Here is a 16192-nt window from a genome sequence, read left to right as displayed (position 1 = left end):
ATTCTCTGATGTTAGAAAAATTACTGTGCCTTGTCTCATATCCCTATCAAGAGGAATAATGATGTTTTGTATCATAGGGAAGCAAAATAAACAAACAGTAATCTCTTTCTCTGGGAGAAAAGTTCAGCACAAGGGCAATCCATGCATTTCTTCACTCACAAAATATTTATTAGTGATTCTGCTGGACCAGTGCTAGCCAAAGAGCCAGGTTATATAGGAATCATGAGTGAAGTTTAGTGACTGAACATAGTAGCCAGGTGACACTGGGCAAGTTCCTGCCTAAGTTTCCTCACTGGTAAAATAAGGCTTATAGTACACCTTCCTTATAAATATTAAATGAGTTAATATATACAAGGCTCAAGGAACAGTCCCTAGACTTAGTAACTACTAGGTAAGTATTTGCTATTATTTCTGTTGGTCTTTTTATATGATATTAAAACAGGGTTGCCAGATTTAGCATATAAAAATACAGGATGCCCAGTTAAATTTGAACTTCAGATCAATAACAAATTGAGTTTTAGTATAAGTATATCCCAAATATTGCATGGGATACACTTATACTTAAAACATGTTGTTTGTCTGAACTTCAAATATAACTAGTCATCCTATATTTTATCTGGCAACCCTACATCAGAACCATACTTGACACTTTTCAAAGGCCTTTTGCCCACATTGTCTAATTCAAGTCTGACAACAGACTTCTTCTTTTCCCCACAAGTACAGAGTATTATGGTTATTTAAAGCAACTTTTGCCACTATAATTATGAGGGAAATCTACTTCACAGCGGAACGTGAACATATTTTTGTTATCTCCCTCCGTAAAATGACAACAGACTTTTGAAGCGAAGCAAGCACAGGTTACTTTGCCCCTTTAAATCTGAAAAGGTGAAGTTGGAGAGACAGGCAGAGATGCTGAGTAGGAACCCACAGCCTGTGAGTGACAGAGGAGAGCTTGAAGCTTGAGGAATTTCAGCTGTGGGGCTCGTGTTCCTTCCCCTGCTGGTGCTGGCAGTCAGGCTCTCCCCTAGGGGAAGCTTTTAATTTAAAAGGGAAGACTATAGACAGGACGCATTCCCAGGTCTGTGCTGAGTGCTACAAAATTAAAGAAAGTATAAGAGATACGGCTGGCATCCTGCCAAGCCACTGAGGCTTCTATTGCTATGAGCAGATCTACTTTGCACTGTGTTGCACAAACTTTGAAAACTCTAGTCTACACAATAAACACCGATATTAATCTTCCTATTATTTTCTTCCGAAAGGGGGTTCAAATAGTGATTTGGTCCCTGTAAAAACACGTTGTATTTTCACATAGGTCAGTGGTTCCCTGCCTTTTTCAGTCTAAGTATCCTCTCCCACAGTTTATGAATTATTTTGTATTAAATGCTGTGTTAGTTTTTGGTTTTGCATAAAAAAATATTTTATGGGACTTCCCTGGCAGTCCAGTGGTTAAGATTCCACTGCAGGGGGTGAAGGTGCAGGTTCGATCCCTGGTCTGGGAAGTAAGATCTGGCATGCCTTGTGCGGTGTGGGGAAAAAAAATTATAATAACACAGTTATGTGACTAAATATTTGTAAAAGTAGAAAAGGGCATGATAAAGATTCTCTCCTTGACCAAATTCTCCTCAGGTTCCCCTGAACTTTTCAAAGAGGCCTCAATTTTTGGACTTCTGTATTCATCTCTGCATCTGTCCAATTTTAGCAAGAATCCTGTTAAATTGGTTTAGCCAGAATCCTCCATCCTCTATATCTGATCACCCTCCATATCGGATAGGGTGATCTACTGTCTCTCAGGTGATGGCTGATCACGCTGGCCTGCCTTCACCAAGAATCCAGTTAGGTCAGTTTAGCCAGAATCCCCCTCACGCCTCATGTTTCCTCTTAGAATTTTCCATCCAGTTAACTCCCTCCCCCCTCATTCTGCTCCATGGCTATAAATGCCCCCTTGCCCAAGCTGTGTTCAGTGTTGAGTCCAGCCTCTCTCCCACTACAAGACCTCACTGCATGGTCCCTACGCCCTGCGCGATGGCTTCCCTTAAATAAAGTCTGTCTTCCTGTGCTTTCACAAATGTCATTGCACAAGTTTTTTCTCTAACAGAATATTTTTTTCTTTAACACGTACAGAGTAAAAAGTCTTCCTCCCAATGCTTCTTTCCTCTCTACAGCCAACTACTGTTATGAGTTAATTTGTGTATCCTTTCAGAGATATTCTATGCAGATTCAAACAAACATGTCCATGTATTTTTCCCCCTCTTTTAAATAAAGCTAGTGGCCTGCTACATACCTTCCCTCCACACCCACCTAACAATCACTATATTTTGGAGCTCTTTCTATATCAGAACCTAAAGGAAATCTTCATTCTCTTCTATGGTTGCATAGTTCTCCATTGCACGGATATACCATAATTTAAATGACCAGTCCCCTGGTATGAACAATTGATTTGTTTACTGTCTTCTATCATAATAGCGCTTTAATGAATAACATTTTATATATGATATTTTGCACATGTGAGATTATGTCTATAGGGCCAACTCCTAGAACTGGCATTGCCGGGTCAGAGAGAATGGGCATATCGGTCCTGTTCACAGATCTGATGACTGCATCCTCCAATATGCAGTCCCACCACCAATGTATAAGGACCCGGCCTGCAAACACCTTCTCCAAGCCAACAAGCCACTAAACTTTTGGATATTTACCAATTGGGTGCGGAAATCACATTTCAGTGTAGTTTTAATTGCGATCTATTTTTATTTTTTAACTTTTTTTTCTTTCTTTTTTCAAATGTTTTTTGTTTTGTTTTGGCCATGCCACGTGGATTGTGGGGATCTTAGTTCCCTGACCAGGGATTGAACCCTCAACCCTCGCCTTTGGCAGTGAAAATGTAGAGTCCTAATGATGCTGAAAGCTCAGCCTCTCGAATCTCAGAGACAGAGTTTTGGGTGAGGTAGAAAAGGACAGTACTACTTTGCCAGGCAAAGGGGGACACAAAAGCTTCCTGTCTCAAGAAACTATGTGTCCCAACCCAGGAGGATTTGATAAGTAGTTTTATAATATTACAGAACCTCAAGGGTAGGGTTGCTGACAAGATTAGGGTGTGCACAGGGTCTCAGGTGGTTGGTCTCCTAATCTTGATGAGCTTCTCTGGTCCCTTTAATCTTGCCTCAGGTGGTTTCTTGGCCGCTCCTCACTTGATTAGCAACTTCTGCCCTTTGGAACTCAGGGAAGGTCACAGGAGGCTGGAGTCTTGCCCACAAGAAACTGGGGGTGGGGGGGCGGAGAAGGTGAGGAAAAGTTTCCCTGTCGAGGAGCCCACAGGGCCCCGTCCCCGTCCACCCCATTTCACTAAGCACTGGACCGTCAGGGAATTCTCCCTCTTTTTTTAAATTTAAGTATAGTTGACTCATAATTTAAAAAAAAAATTTATTTATTTAGTCTTTGTTGCAACATACGGGCTTTCTGTAGTTGCGGAGAGCGGGGGAGACTCTTCAGTGGTGTGCAGGCTCTTCATTGTGGTGGCCTCTCGTTGCAGAGCATAGGCTCTAGGCGCATGGGCTTCAGTAGTTTCACCACATGGGCTCAAGAGTTGTGGTGCACAGGCTTAGTTGCTCAGCGGCATGTAGGATCTTCCTGGACCAGGGCTTGAACCCATGTCCCCTGAATTGGCAGTCAGATTCTTAACCACGGCGCCACCTAGGAAGTCCCAGTCCATATATTTTTGAAGGTATATAATCTCTGTTAGGGCTATACTACTTTTTTTCTTTTTCAGAAAAGTTCTCACATTATCTTTTCCACATGAACTTTAGAATCTGATTGCTTAATTTAAAAAATCCTGTTATTTTTATTTTTAACAGCTTGGACTCTTTCTCTTCAGCTTTAGCTCTGCATTGCCCAAAATCTTTGTCGAGTAAACAAATGAATAGGTAAGCCAAAGGACAGACGTAGGACAGAATGCAAATTTAGACTTGTGCAGGCTTACCCTAGCTCGAAGCTCCCCTCCCCCACTTAAAAGGACAGGAGCTACGGTCTTAGGGAAAAAATCAGGAAAACTTGGAGCAAAGTCTTTAACTAGCCCGGTGTCTCAGCCCTTTGCCTACCTCCACCCCACCCTCTCTGCGCAGACCAAATAGCTTTTGCAGTTTGAGGGTATTCTCTTAGGGAGGGGCAAAAAATGCTAATAATGTTTCCAGTTTCCATTCTTGCCCTGGCTAGGAGTGTGAGCTGACATCAATGGGTAATCTCCAAAAGCACAAAAAGGCCTGGGGACACCCCAAGGGGCGAGTGGGAAAAAGATCAACTGGATTTGAGAAAAGGGCTCATAGTAAGCATTTAAAATACCCAGAAGTTAGAAAAATCTTATCTGCTTTAATGTTTGCTTTCTAGGATGTGTGTGTGTGTGTGTGTGTGTGTGTGTGTGTCTGTGTGTTTTAGCCATTAGAGTAAATGCTCCTCTGTCTTCTGCCCTAGTGAAACCAAGCTTTCTAGGAAAGAGGCTGGAGAGGGCAGCCATAGGAATGATCTATTTCAAAAGAATTCTTGAGTCCAGACCAAGAAATGGGTGCTGAGAATGAATTTAAGAATTCCCTAGCCTGGGATTAACATATACACACTACTATGTATAAAAAATGATAACCACCAAGGACCTACTGTATAGCACAGGGAACTGTACTCAATGTTATGTAATAAACTGTAAGGGAAAAGAATCTGAAAAAGAAAATTGCTGTTCTGTACACCTGAAATTTACATGATATGGTAAATCAATTATACTTAAAGAAAAAAAAAAAGAATTCCCTAGTCTTATTTGGTTAAGAAACAGAATTTTTTTCTTTATCTTTTTAAGAAAAAGCCTCTTAGAGGGATGGGATAGGGAGGGTGGGAGGGAGTTGTGGGAGGGAGAGGATATGGGGATATATGTATAAATACAGATGATTCACTTTGTTGTACAACAAAAACTGGCACAACAGTGTAAAGCAATTATATTCCAATAAAGAGCTTTAAAAAAAAGAAAAACCCTCTTCCAGATACAGCCTAAATGGGCCACAGTCTTAGGATAATGCCATCAGTGAATGTACTCATTTATTCATTCATTTAGATAGGGTCATTATGTAACAGGGAAGAGCTAAATAGGACTCCACGTCGGATCTGTTTCTTTGTCTTTAACCTTTGCTTTTTGCTGCTTTTGTTATTATAATCATACATGATGGCCTGCCCCAGGGAACACTGCCCCTCTGCCTGAATGTTAAACTGAACTGCCTATGTTTAGCCCACAGGCAGACAATCTGCCCCGCCCACCTGTGTGAAAGGCTGCAAAAAAGAAGCAATTAACATGTCCCCTCACTGAGGCTGGTCATTCCGGGAGATGTTTTGCTAGACTGATGGCCCTTTCACTTTACTTCCTCACAGCCTCTCCCTCTCTGATTCTATAAAAGAAACTGGCATCCAGACCCCGATAAGATGGTTTTTTGGAGACACTAGTCTGCTATCTTCTTGGTCTGCCACTTTCAGAATAAAGCCATATTCCTTGCCTCAACACCTCGTCTCCGATTCATTGGCCTGTCGCACGGCGAGCAGAGAGAGCTTGGACTCAGTAACAATCAGGGAAGCCTTTTCTAAGATGATATTTGAGCAGTGACCTAAAGGATTAGAAAAATAAGCCGATTGAAAATCTAAGGGGGGAGTTCCCTGGCAGTCCAATGGTTAAGACTCTGCGCCTCCACTGCAGGGGGCAGGGGTACAGTCCCTGGTTGGGGAACTAAGATCCCACATGCTGTGCAGCATGGCCAAAAAGAAAGAAAACCTAAGGGAATAGTGTCCAGGAAGGACAGAGGGAAGCCCTGAGACGGGGTCATGCTTGTATTATCCATGAACTGCCAGTGCCAGTGTGGCTGGAGCTCATTGAGCCAGGCTAGTGTGGCCAGAGACAGGGCAGGATGACTGGGGAGCAATGAGGAGAGAGAGTGAGAGACAGGGGTCCCTAGGAGAAGAGTCCTCCTAACACCAGTTCACAGCATGCTTTGGGTGTGAGTCTAGCAGCCAGGCAGAAGTTAGCAAACCTTGTGAAACTGCACTGAAGCAGCAGGCATCCTGGGGTGGCCACTTGACAGGAGGAGACAAGGGATGCTGTGAGTCGGGGGTAGGAACAACACAGACCCCTTTTTCACCCCTGAATAATCACAGGTACAGGGTGTCTGTCTAGCTTTCTGTCTGTTTATGCTTCTTTCTTTAACTATGCTTGGTTACTTGTGAAAATGTACTGTTCTTTGTCCCTGAAAAATTACTGGTGGCAATTCCCTCAGAATGAAGGGGACTTTCTCTACAGATGGGAATGGGTAAGGGAGAGAAGGTTGGGGATAGCTTGGTACAGATACCTGGTGGGAGGGAGCAAGGCAAGTTCTAGAAACTGAGAAAACGGAGCTTTGTAGAGATATTAAAGCTGGAGAGGCATGTAGGGGCCTGTATTAGTTTGCTAGGGCTTGCTGTAAAAAAGTACCACAGACTAAGCATCTTAAACAAAGGAAATTTACCATCTCACAGTTCAGGAGGCTGGAAGTCCCAGGGTGGCTTTCTTCTGAGGCCTCTCTCCTTGACTTGCAGACATCCTGTCTCTTTACAACATCTTTTCTCTTTGTGTGTCTGTGTCCCAAAGTCCCTCTTCTTGTAAGGACCCCCGTCATGTTAGATTAGGGGCCACCCCAATTACCTTATATAACCTCAGTTACTTCTTTAAAGGCTCTGGCTCCAAATATAGTCACATTCTGAGGTGCTGGGAATTGGGGTTTGAATGCAGGAATTTGGGGGAGAGGGGCCACAATTCTGTCTATAATAGGGCCAAAATTTGTAAGGCTTTGTAGATCATATTAAGGATTTAATTCTCATTCTAAAAGTAACCAGAAACTATGAAAAAGTCTTAAGCAACAAAATGACACAGCATCTTCAGATTTAGATCACTGGCTACAATGCAGAGCATGGAATGGGAAGCGCCAGAATAGATGCCCACAGACCAGTGACGAGGCCATGAAAATAGCCCAGCAAGAAAAGATGTTATCTGAGTTTAGGGGAGTGTCAGTGGAGATGCAAGATGGCAAATTTGAGATAGATTTCAGAAGTGAAAAGGCCAGGACTTGGGCACAGGGCGGGTGTAGGACTCTAAAATATTTCCATGTTTCTCCTCTCCTAGAAGTTATGAATCTAGTTTCTAGACTCATATTTAGCCTAGAAATTAAAACGTTCAATTTAACTATCAAAGTCAAGTCAATTAATACACTTTATCTTTCTCCCAGAAAATACAAGATCTCAGAAAACAGCCTTCATTTGTCATCTATTTTAATTAAGGCCTTACTAATATTTTATACAGTCAATGTTTAATTCAACGCATTCACATATCTGTCACTTTCTGTACTCTTCATTCCATCTTGCACCTCAGACCTTTATATGGAATCTTTCTGCCTAAATTTCACCCTTCAGTTTTCTTTAGAAAGGGCTGATGGACTTTGTTCAACTAGATGTTTATTTTACCCTCATCTTGAGGGGTATTTTTTTTTTTTTTTTTTTTTTTTTTTTTTTGGTGTAGAACTTATAAGCATCAATTGGCAGTTATTTTGAGAATATATATGATTTTCTGTTGAGAAGTCAGCTGCCAGTCCACGGTTGCTCCTTTGAAAGAAATTCTTCCTCTGGCTGCTTTTAAGAGTTTTCTCTTTGTATTTGGGTTTATGCCATTTCACTATGTGATTTGTCTGGATACAGACTGCTTTTTATTTATACTGTTAGATCTTCACTGAGTGTCTTAAATCTATTAACTGATTTCTCATCAAAACTAGAAATTGTTCAGCCAGAAATACCTTTTCAAATACTACCTCGGTATCAATCTCTCCTTCTTCACTTTCTGGATCTCTGATTAATTATGTTACATCTCACTCTGTCTGTCATATCACTTAACTTCTCTTCAATATTTTCCATATCTTTGACTCTCAGTGGTGCATTCTGGAAAGTTTCTTCTGCCTTACCTTCCAGGTAACTCTTCAGCTAGGTATAATTTGTTAAACTTCCCCCTTAGGTATATTTGGCAAAGTTTTGTTTCTGAAATTTCTATTTGGTTTTTTCAAATATATTAAGTCACTTTTTATAATCTCTTGTTTCCTGCTTGTCTTCAAATATGTCTTTAATTCTTTAAACATAACAAAAAGCAACTGTTTTAATTCCATCTGATATTTGCAATATCTGAGAATTTTGTGGATCCATTTATGCTCTGCGCTATTTCTTATTTACAGTGCCATTTCCATGCATGTTATTATATTTTTTAAAAGAACTTACTTCGAGGTATGTGTACATAAAGAAAAACCATAGTTATATGTCAATTATATCTCAATTTTTAAAACTACACAAAACGGTATTACTTGAATTCTACATACATATATCATGTAATTTTGCTTGATTTCTTTCTTTCTTTCTTTCTTTAACTATGCTTGGTTACTTGTGAAAATGTACTGTTCTTTGTCCTTGAAAAATTGCTGGTGGCAATTCCCTCAGAATGAAGGGGACTTTCTCTACAGATGATTTGCCTTTCTTTCTACCAGATCTTGAGAGTACTACCAGCCAGAAACAGAAACCATGATAAAATGGTCCCTGGATCACCCAGGCAGGACAAATCTAACTGCTAATCAGTTAGAGGGCTAAAACTATGGTCACAACTTGAAGAAGTTTTTTTTTGTTTGTTTGTTTTTAATAAATTTATTTATTGGCTGTGTTGAGTCTTTGTTGCTGTGTGCAGGCTTCTTATTGTGGTGGCTTCTCTTGTTGCAGAGCGCAGGCTCTAGGTACGCAAGCTTCAGTAGTTGAGCCTCAAGGGCTCTAGAGCACAGGCTCAGTAGTTGTGTTGCACGGCTTTAGTTGCTCCACAGCATGTGGGATCTTCCTGGACCAGGGATCGAACACGTGTCCCCTGCATTGGCAGGCGGATTCTTAACCACTGCACCACCAGGGAAGTCCGCCAAAAGCATTTCTAACCAGTGCATGACTTAAGGCTTTGCACATGCTCTTCCCTCTCTCTGGAATGATATTCCCTTCTCTCCTCAATCTTCAGACCTCAGCTCAAGAATCACTTTCTTGGGGAAGCATTCTCTAGGCTCCTGACCCAGTCCAAACCCCTCTGATACACTCTCAACTCCAATTCTCCATCCTTCATAACACTTGTCATGATGGCAATATTGTGTTTGTGTGTGATTGTTTGAATGTCAGCCTTCCCCCCAAAATCTCTTGAGAATGGGGACCGTATTTATATTTGTTCACTGTTGTACCTCCAGTATCTATCACATACTCAGTATGTGTAGAACAAATGAATGAATGAATGAAAGTCAACAAGGGCATGCATTCATTCAAACTAGAGCAGTGTCTGGCACATCATTCCAATTCAATAAGTGTGTCTCATGAGTGAATGAATGAGTCAATGAATGGAGGAAACAAAGGCAAAAAGAAGCAGCACCTGTCCTCGAGGAGTTTAGAACCTAAGAGGGGAAGCGGACCCCAAGCGACCCCATTTTACTGGGAATGTACAGCAGTAGAGGCATCTGCAAGGTGCTGTCAGAGATCAGAGAAGCAGCCTTTACACCAGACGGGTTGAGAGTAGGGGTAGCAGGGAAGGTACCACTTGAGCTGAGCCAGCCATGTGCCCTTGCCGCAGACTGCAGACGCACAGGCGGGGAGCTCAGGGACCAGATGGTGGAGGAGGGAAGCTGGAAGCACTCCTACATTCACTGTTGGAACATAAAAACCTCGGCAGGAAAGGGCAGGCTGCAGCCAGCTCTGGGGGAGGTGGGGAGGACAGGGAGGGGTTGGATTTGGCCTGCAGGCAGCGGGGAGCCCTTGGAAGGTCTTGGGCAGGAGCTTGGCGTGGGTGCAGCGGTCAGATCACAATCTAGCAGCAGAAGAAAGGTAGCTCTGGGTCCTGAGCTGCCAGCTTCACTGTGGTCACCTACCCTTCCAGGTGGGATGTTTCCGAGTCCCAGGCAAGGTTTCTCCGCACAAGCTGTTCCAAAAAACAAATTAGCCCTGTGAACTGAGTCAAGGAAACAGGTCCTGACCAATCAGCAAGGACTCCAGACCTGAAGGGCAGATGTCTTTAAAATCCACGGGGGACTTCCCCAGCAGTCCAATGGTTAAGACTACACACTTCCACTTAGTTCAATCCCCGGTCGGGGAACTAAGATCCACATGCCACGCCGTAGCTAAAAAAATAAACAAAATAAAATAAAGTCCACAGGGACCACCTTGACTCCAGTTTTCCATGCACTCACCCTCAGGGGCCATGTCCTACCTTAAAAACAAAAACAAAAACAAAAACAAAACCCTAGTATATATAAAATAGATAACCACCAAGGACTTACTGTATAGCATAGGGAACTATACTCAATATTTTGGAATAACCTATAAGAGAAAAGAATCTAAAGAAAAACTAGATATATATATATGTATGTATAACTCAATCACTTTGCTGTACACCTGAAACTAACACAATATTGTAAATCAACCAGATGTCAGTAATATATATATTAAAAAAAATCCCAGATACCTTCTCTACTGTTTATACCCAGGCCTTTTCAGCCCCCATAACTGCTTTACCTCCAGCCACTGCTCTTATAGCCCATTCTCCGACTGCAGCCTATATCTCCCCTACAGAACTCTCAATCCAGTAGGGGTTTCAGGCACAGTCATCCTGTAAACCCAGGACCCCCCAAGAAAATGCCATGCATCCTAAAATCTTTCTTGGTCATCAGATCCTCCCCTAAATCAATGAAAGGCTGCAGCCTTTAAATAGAAAGCTGGCCAATTCGATTTGATTATACTCTGGCAGTGGGGATTCTGGTTCCAACACTGCATTTGAAATGTAAAAACGTGTGGTGTGATCCAAATGTCCACCAACAGATGAATGGATAGAACAAAACGTGTTTTACATTCCCTGGCAGTCCAGTGGTTAGGACTCCACACTTCCACTGCAGGGGGCACGGGTTTGATCCCTGGTCCTGGAACTAATACGATGGAATGAATGATTCAGCCTTAAGACAGAATGAAATTCTGACACATCTCCAACATGGGTGAACCTTGAGGACATTATGCTAAGTGAAAAGAGCCAGTCACAAGAGGACAAATACCGCATGATTCTGCTTATATGAGGTATCTAGACTATTCTAATTCATAGAGACAAAGTAGAATAGAGGTTGTCAGGGCCGGGGTTGGGGAGAAGGGGGGAACTGGGCGAATGGGTACCATTTTTCAGTTGGGGATGGTGAAAAGGTCCTAGAGATAAAGAATGTCGTCATGGTTGCACGACAATATGAACATGCTCACCTCTGCCAACTCTACACTCAGGAATTGCTTAGGGTGGTCAATTTTATATCATGTGTAATTTAACACGATTAGAAATTTTAGAAATATGAATGGGTTTAGGAGTATTTGGAATAGATAACACACACACAGTTGAGTGCCTGTTCCGTATGAAGTCCTGTGTGAGTCTGAGCTGCACCAGGAGCCCAGTGTGCTCATCAGGAAGGCAGACATCACTGGAGAGAGGACCCAGCACCAGGCACTGCAGGCAGCTACCAAATAAGGAGGTATATGAGCTATAAATAGCTGTTAAGACTGGCTGAGGCATGCCCTGACTTTAAGATCAGCTCAGCTGTTGGCTGCCTGGGAGACACCAGGCTGTAGCTCAGTGTGTTTCATCCCTCCTTGTACCCCGCCTGTCCTGAAAAGGCCTCCAGCTCCTCCCTCCCTCTTGCATCTGCCCAATGGCCCCATCAGCTGAAGGCCCTGGAATCCCGCCCTGACCGGGTTTCTAGACCACACTTCCTGGTTATGGCCGCAGGTGCTCTAGCAGACAGTCAAACCTGGGGTCAGATGGGGACACAGAAGGGCGGGAGGTGAGGAGATGGGCCCCAAGTTCCACAGTCACCTAGAGGCAGAGCTGGGTGAGGATGCTCCATGCCTCACTCTCTCCCAAACCTCACTGTCCCTTCGGTGCGAGGGCCTCTCCAGGGTACAGGTAAGAATCTGGAGCAAGGCTGAAATTAATCTTTCTCTCCCCCGGGTGAGGCTAGGACATTATCAGTTTGCCAGTGAGGTGTCCATCTACTGGGCCTACACGAAACACTCGGGGGTGATGACATTTTCTTTTCTTTTCTGGTGTGTGTGCAGGCAAACAGAAGTGTGTGTAAAAACAATGTGTATAGTTCAAACTGCAGGAGAACAGTCTATGTCATCCCAAAATGGCACATTTTGGGATAAAGATTATTTTGAGCTGAAGGCAATTGAGAATCAACAGATGCTGGGAGGGTTCTCTGCCCTTTTGCCCCCTCTCCTCCTATTTCCCTTGTGAAGGGACCAGAAAGAAGAGCGCAACTCTTATTACAGAGACGGAGGCGCCAGCATTGGGATGAGTCTGCACAACCAAATTTTACTAACATAACCCTTATCTGTCATTAGTTTCCCCCATATATTTCCTAGTCATTTCTCCGCAATTTATTGTCCCTTGAAACCCAAACCATGTTTCCTTTGTTAAAATGATACGAGCCGCTGAGTCTAGCCATTTCTTTTTTTTTTTCCTTTTTCTTTTTAAATTAATTATTTTTGGCTGCATTGGGTCTTTGTTGCTGTGCATGGGCTTTCCCTAGTTGTGACGAGCAGGGGCCACTCTTCGTTGTGGTGCACTGGCTTCTCATTGAAGTGGATTCTCTTGTTGTGAAGCCCGGGCTCTAGGCGTGTGGGCTTCAACAGTTGCAGCACACGGGCTCAGTAGTTGTGGCTAACAGGCTGTAGAGCTCAGGCTCAGTAGTTGTGGTGCACAGGCTTAGTTGTTCCATGGCATGTGGATTTTCCCGGACAAGGGATTGAACCTGTGCTCCTTGCACTGGCAGGAGGATTCTTAACCACTGCACCACCAGGGAAGTCCTCGAACCAATTCTTTGATTTTCATTTACTTTTTGGTGAACTCTCAAGCATATAAATATTTATAAAAATTGTGTACCTTTTATCCTGTCAGTCTGTCTTCTGTTAGTCTACTTCACAAACCCTAAAAGCGTAGAGGAAGTTTTTCCTCCAACAAAACCACACCCAGGCACCTATCACCTGTATCAAGAATATTATCATGTCCTAGCAGACCTGCCCTCTGTGCTGCTGCTTCTTTTTTTAAAATTAATTTTTATTGGAGTATAGTTGATTTACACTGTATTTTTTTAAATGACTTTATCGGCTGCGTTGGGTCCTTGTTGCTGTGCGTGGACTTTGCTATTGCATTGGCTTCTCTTGTTGTGGAGCACAGGCTCTAGGTGCTTGGGCTTCAGTAGTTGTGGCACATGGGCTTAGTTCTTAACCACTGCGCCACCAGGGAAGTCCCTGATTTACACTGTTGTGTAAGTTTCTGCTGTACAGCAAAGTGAATCAGTTTTATATATACATATATGTCCACTCTTTTTTAGATTCTTTTCCCATACAGGTCATTACAGAGTATTGAGCAGAGTTCCCTGTGCTATATACCGTAGGTTCTTATTAGTTATCTATTTTATATATGGTAGTGTGTATATGTCAGTCCCAATCTCCCAATATATCCTCCCCCCTTCCCTCCTGTGTGCCTCTTCGATAACACATCCTGAACCACTGCACTAAATTTTGTGTTGATCTTTCCTTTGGTTTTCTTTAGATTTGTTTTTAGCTGCACATGGATTCTCAAACAGTACATTATTAGGTTTGCCTGTTTTAAAATTCTCTTTAAGCGGAATCTTACTCATATCCTCTGCTTCTTGCCGCTTTAGCTTATGTTTGTGAGATTCATCTATCTCGGTGCATGCGGTGTAGTTTACAGATTTTTCACTGTTGCATAGTGTTCTGTTGTATGGTTATCCAACACCTGACATATATTCTACTCTTGATGAATATTTCATTACCTCCGGTTTTTGGCTATTACCAAAGATGCTGCTCTGAATGTTCCTGGAGATGTCTTGTGATGCACATATGCACGCACTTTGTTGGGTGTATGCTTAGGAGGGGAATTACTGGGTCATTGGTAATCAATTACTCTACTTGCTAATGTCAGTTTTCCAGTGGCCATGCTATTCATTCCTGTCACATCCTGTTGCTCCACAATCTTACGTTTTAAACTGTATACCCAACAGGAACTGAATGCTCCCAAGCCCCTGCTCTTCTTGCTCTAGGCCATCGCCCAAGCTGCTGCCTGCAGCAATTTTAAAAAGATGTAATCTTTCTCAAGTGTTGAAAGAGTTCTAGAGTTAAACAGTGGTGATAGTTGCACAACTTTGTGACTACGCTAAAAACCACCAAAATCTGCACTTGAAAAGGGTAAATGTTACAGTATGTGAAGTGAGATATATTTCAATGTAAAAAATTGTCTGACTAATTTTTGATCATCTGGAAGGTTTGAAATGGTAACACATAGTGGTTTCAATGTGCATTTTTCTGATTAATATTGTATTTGAAAATAGTTTCATGTGTTTATAGACCATTTGTACTTCCTCTTCTATGAAATTACTATACATTTCTTTTGCCTATTTTTCTGCTGGATTGTTTGTCTTTTCCTATTAATTCCTAGGGGCTAGTTACACATATTTAGGTCCTAATCCTTTTTTGGTTATGTGTGTTACAAATATCTTTCCCCAGGGTACAGCTTATCTTTTTACTTTACAAACAGCATCCTTTGATGAAACAAAGATTTTTCCACCTGTGTTTCTTTTTCTTTTTTTTTTTTTAAATAAATTTATTTACTTTTTTTATTTATTGGCTGCTTTGGGTCTTCGTTGCTGCACCTGGGCTTTCTGTAGTTGCAGCGAGTGGGAGCTATTCTTTGTTGTGGTACACAGGCTTCTCATTGCGGTGGCTGTTGTTGTTGCAGAGCACGGGCTCTAGGCACCCGGGCTTCAGTAGCTGTGGCCCGGGAACCCTAGAGCACAGGCTCAGTAGTTGTGGTGCACGGGCTTAGTTGTTCCATGGCATGTGGGATCTTCCTGGACCAGGGATCAAACCTGTGTCCCCTGCTTTGGCAGGAGGATTCTTAACCACTGTGCCACCAAGGCAGTCCCTGTGTTTCTTTTCTTAAATTACATCTTGAAAACTGAAATAAATTACAGACCATAACATGCACAGAACTTAATTGTCGTTCAGTGAATTCTGACAACTGTGTACACTCATGTGACTACCACCCTAATTAAGATATAGAAGAGCCCCACTACCCCGGATTGTCTGTTCTTGCTCCCGTTTAGTCAAATCTTTCATCCCAACACCACAATCACTTTCTGAATTTTATTATCACAGATGAGTTTTGTCTTTCTTCGGATTTCTATATGAAGAGAATGATGCCGTGTGTATGTATTGTTCTCTGTCTGGCATCTTTTACTCCGCACACTATGCGGTTCATTCGGGCCATTGTCTGGGTCAACAGTCCATGCCTCCTTGGTAAGTAGTGTCCCATTCTATGAATACACTGCAATTTATCCAGCCTCTTCCTCGATGATGTGCCTATTTTTACTATATTCAAAATTTTCAGTCTTTTGCTTTATAATGTGCACTTTTTACGTCTTATCAAAAAATGTCTTCCTCACCTTGAGGTCAAATAGGCATTCTCCCGTATTGTCTATTTTTTTTTTTTTTTTTTTGGCCCCAACCCACAGCATGTGAGATCTTAGTTCTCCCACCAGGGATGGAACCCGTGCCCCTTGCATTGGAAGACAGAGCCTTAACCACTGGGCAGCCAGAGGGGAAGTCCTTCATACTGTCTTCCCAAAGTGTTGGATTTATGGGAATTTCCTGGTAGTCCAGTGCTTGGGACTCCACGCTCTCACTGCTGAGGGCCTGGGTTCAATCCCTGGTCTGGGAACTAAGATCCCACAAGTCACACGGTGAGGCCAAAAAATTTAAAACAATAAAAATAAATAAATAAATAAAAGTGTTGGATTTAGCTTTTCACACATTGATTTGTTCTACCAGCAGCTATTTACCAAGTTCTAAACATACTAATTTAAACCTCATAAAATATTCTTTCAATTTAATAGATGAGGAAACTGAGGCAGAGACATTAAGTGACTTGCTCCAAGTCCCACAGCTGGTGAGAGGGACGCCAGGGGTCGAACCCACGCCATCCCCAGAATCCATGCTCTTGAACTGTTGACATACTTTGTTGGCTATCTGGAATTAATTT

This window comes from Hippopotamus amphibius, chromosome 4, assembly GCF_030028045.1.
Source record: "Hippopotamus amphibius kiboko isolate mHipAmp2 chromosome 4, mHipAmp2.hap2, whole genome shotgun sequence".
Taxonomy (NCBI): domain Eukaryota; kingdom Metazoa; phylum Chordata; class Mammalia; order Artiodactyla; family Hippopotamidae; genus Hippopotamus; species Hippopotamus amphibius.
This window is presented reverse-complemented; position numbering follows the sequence as displayed.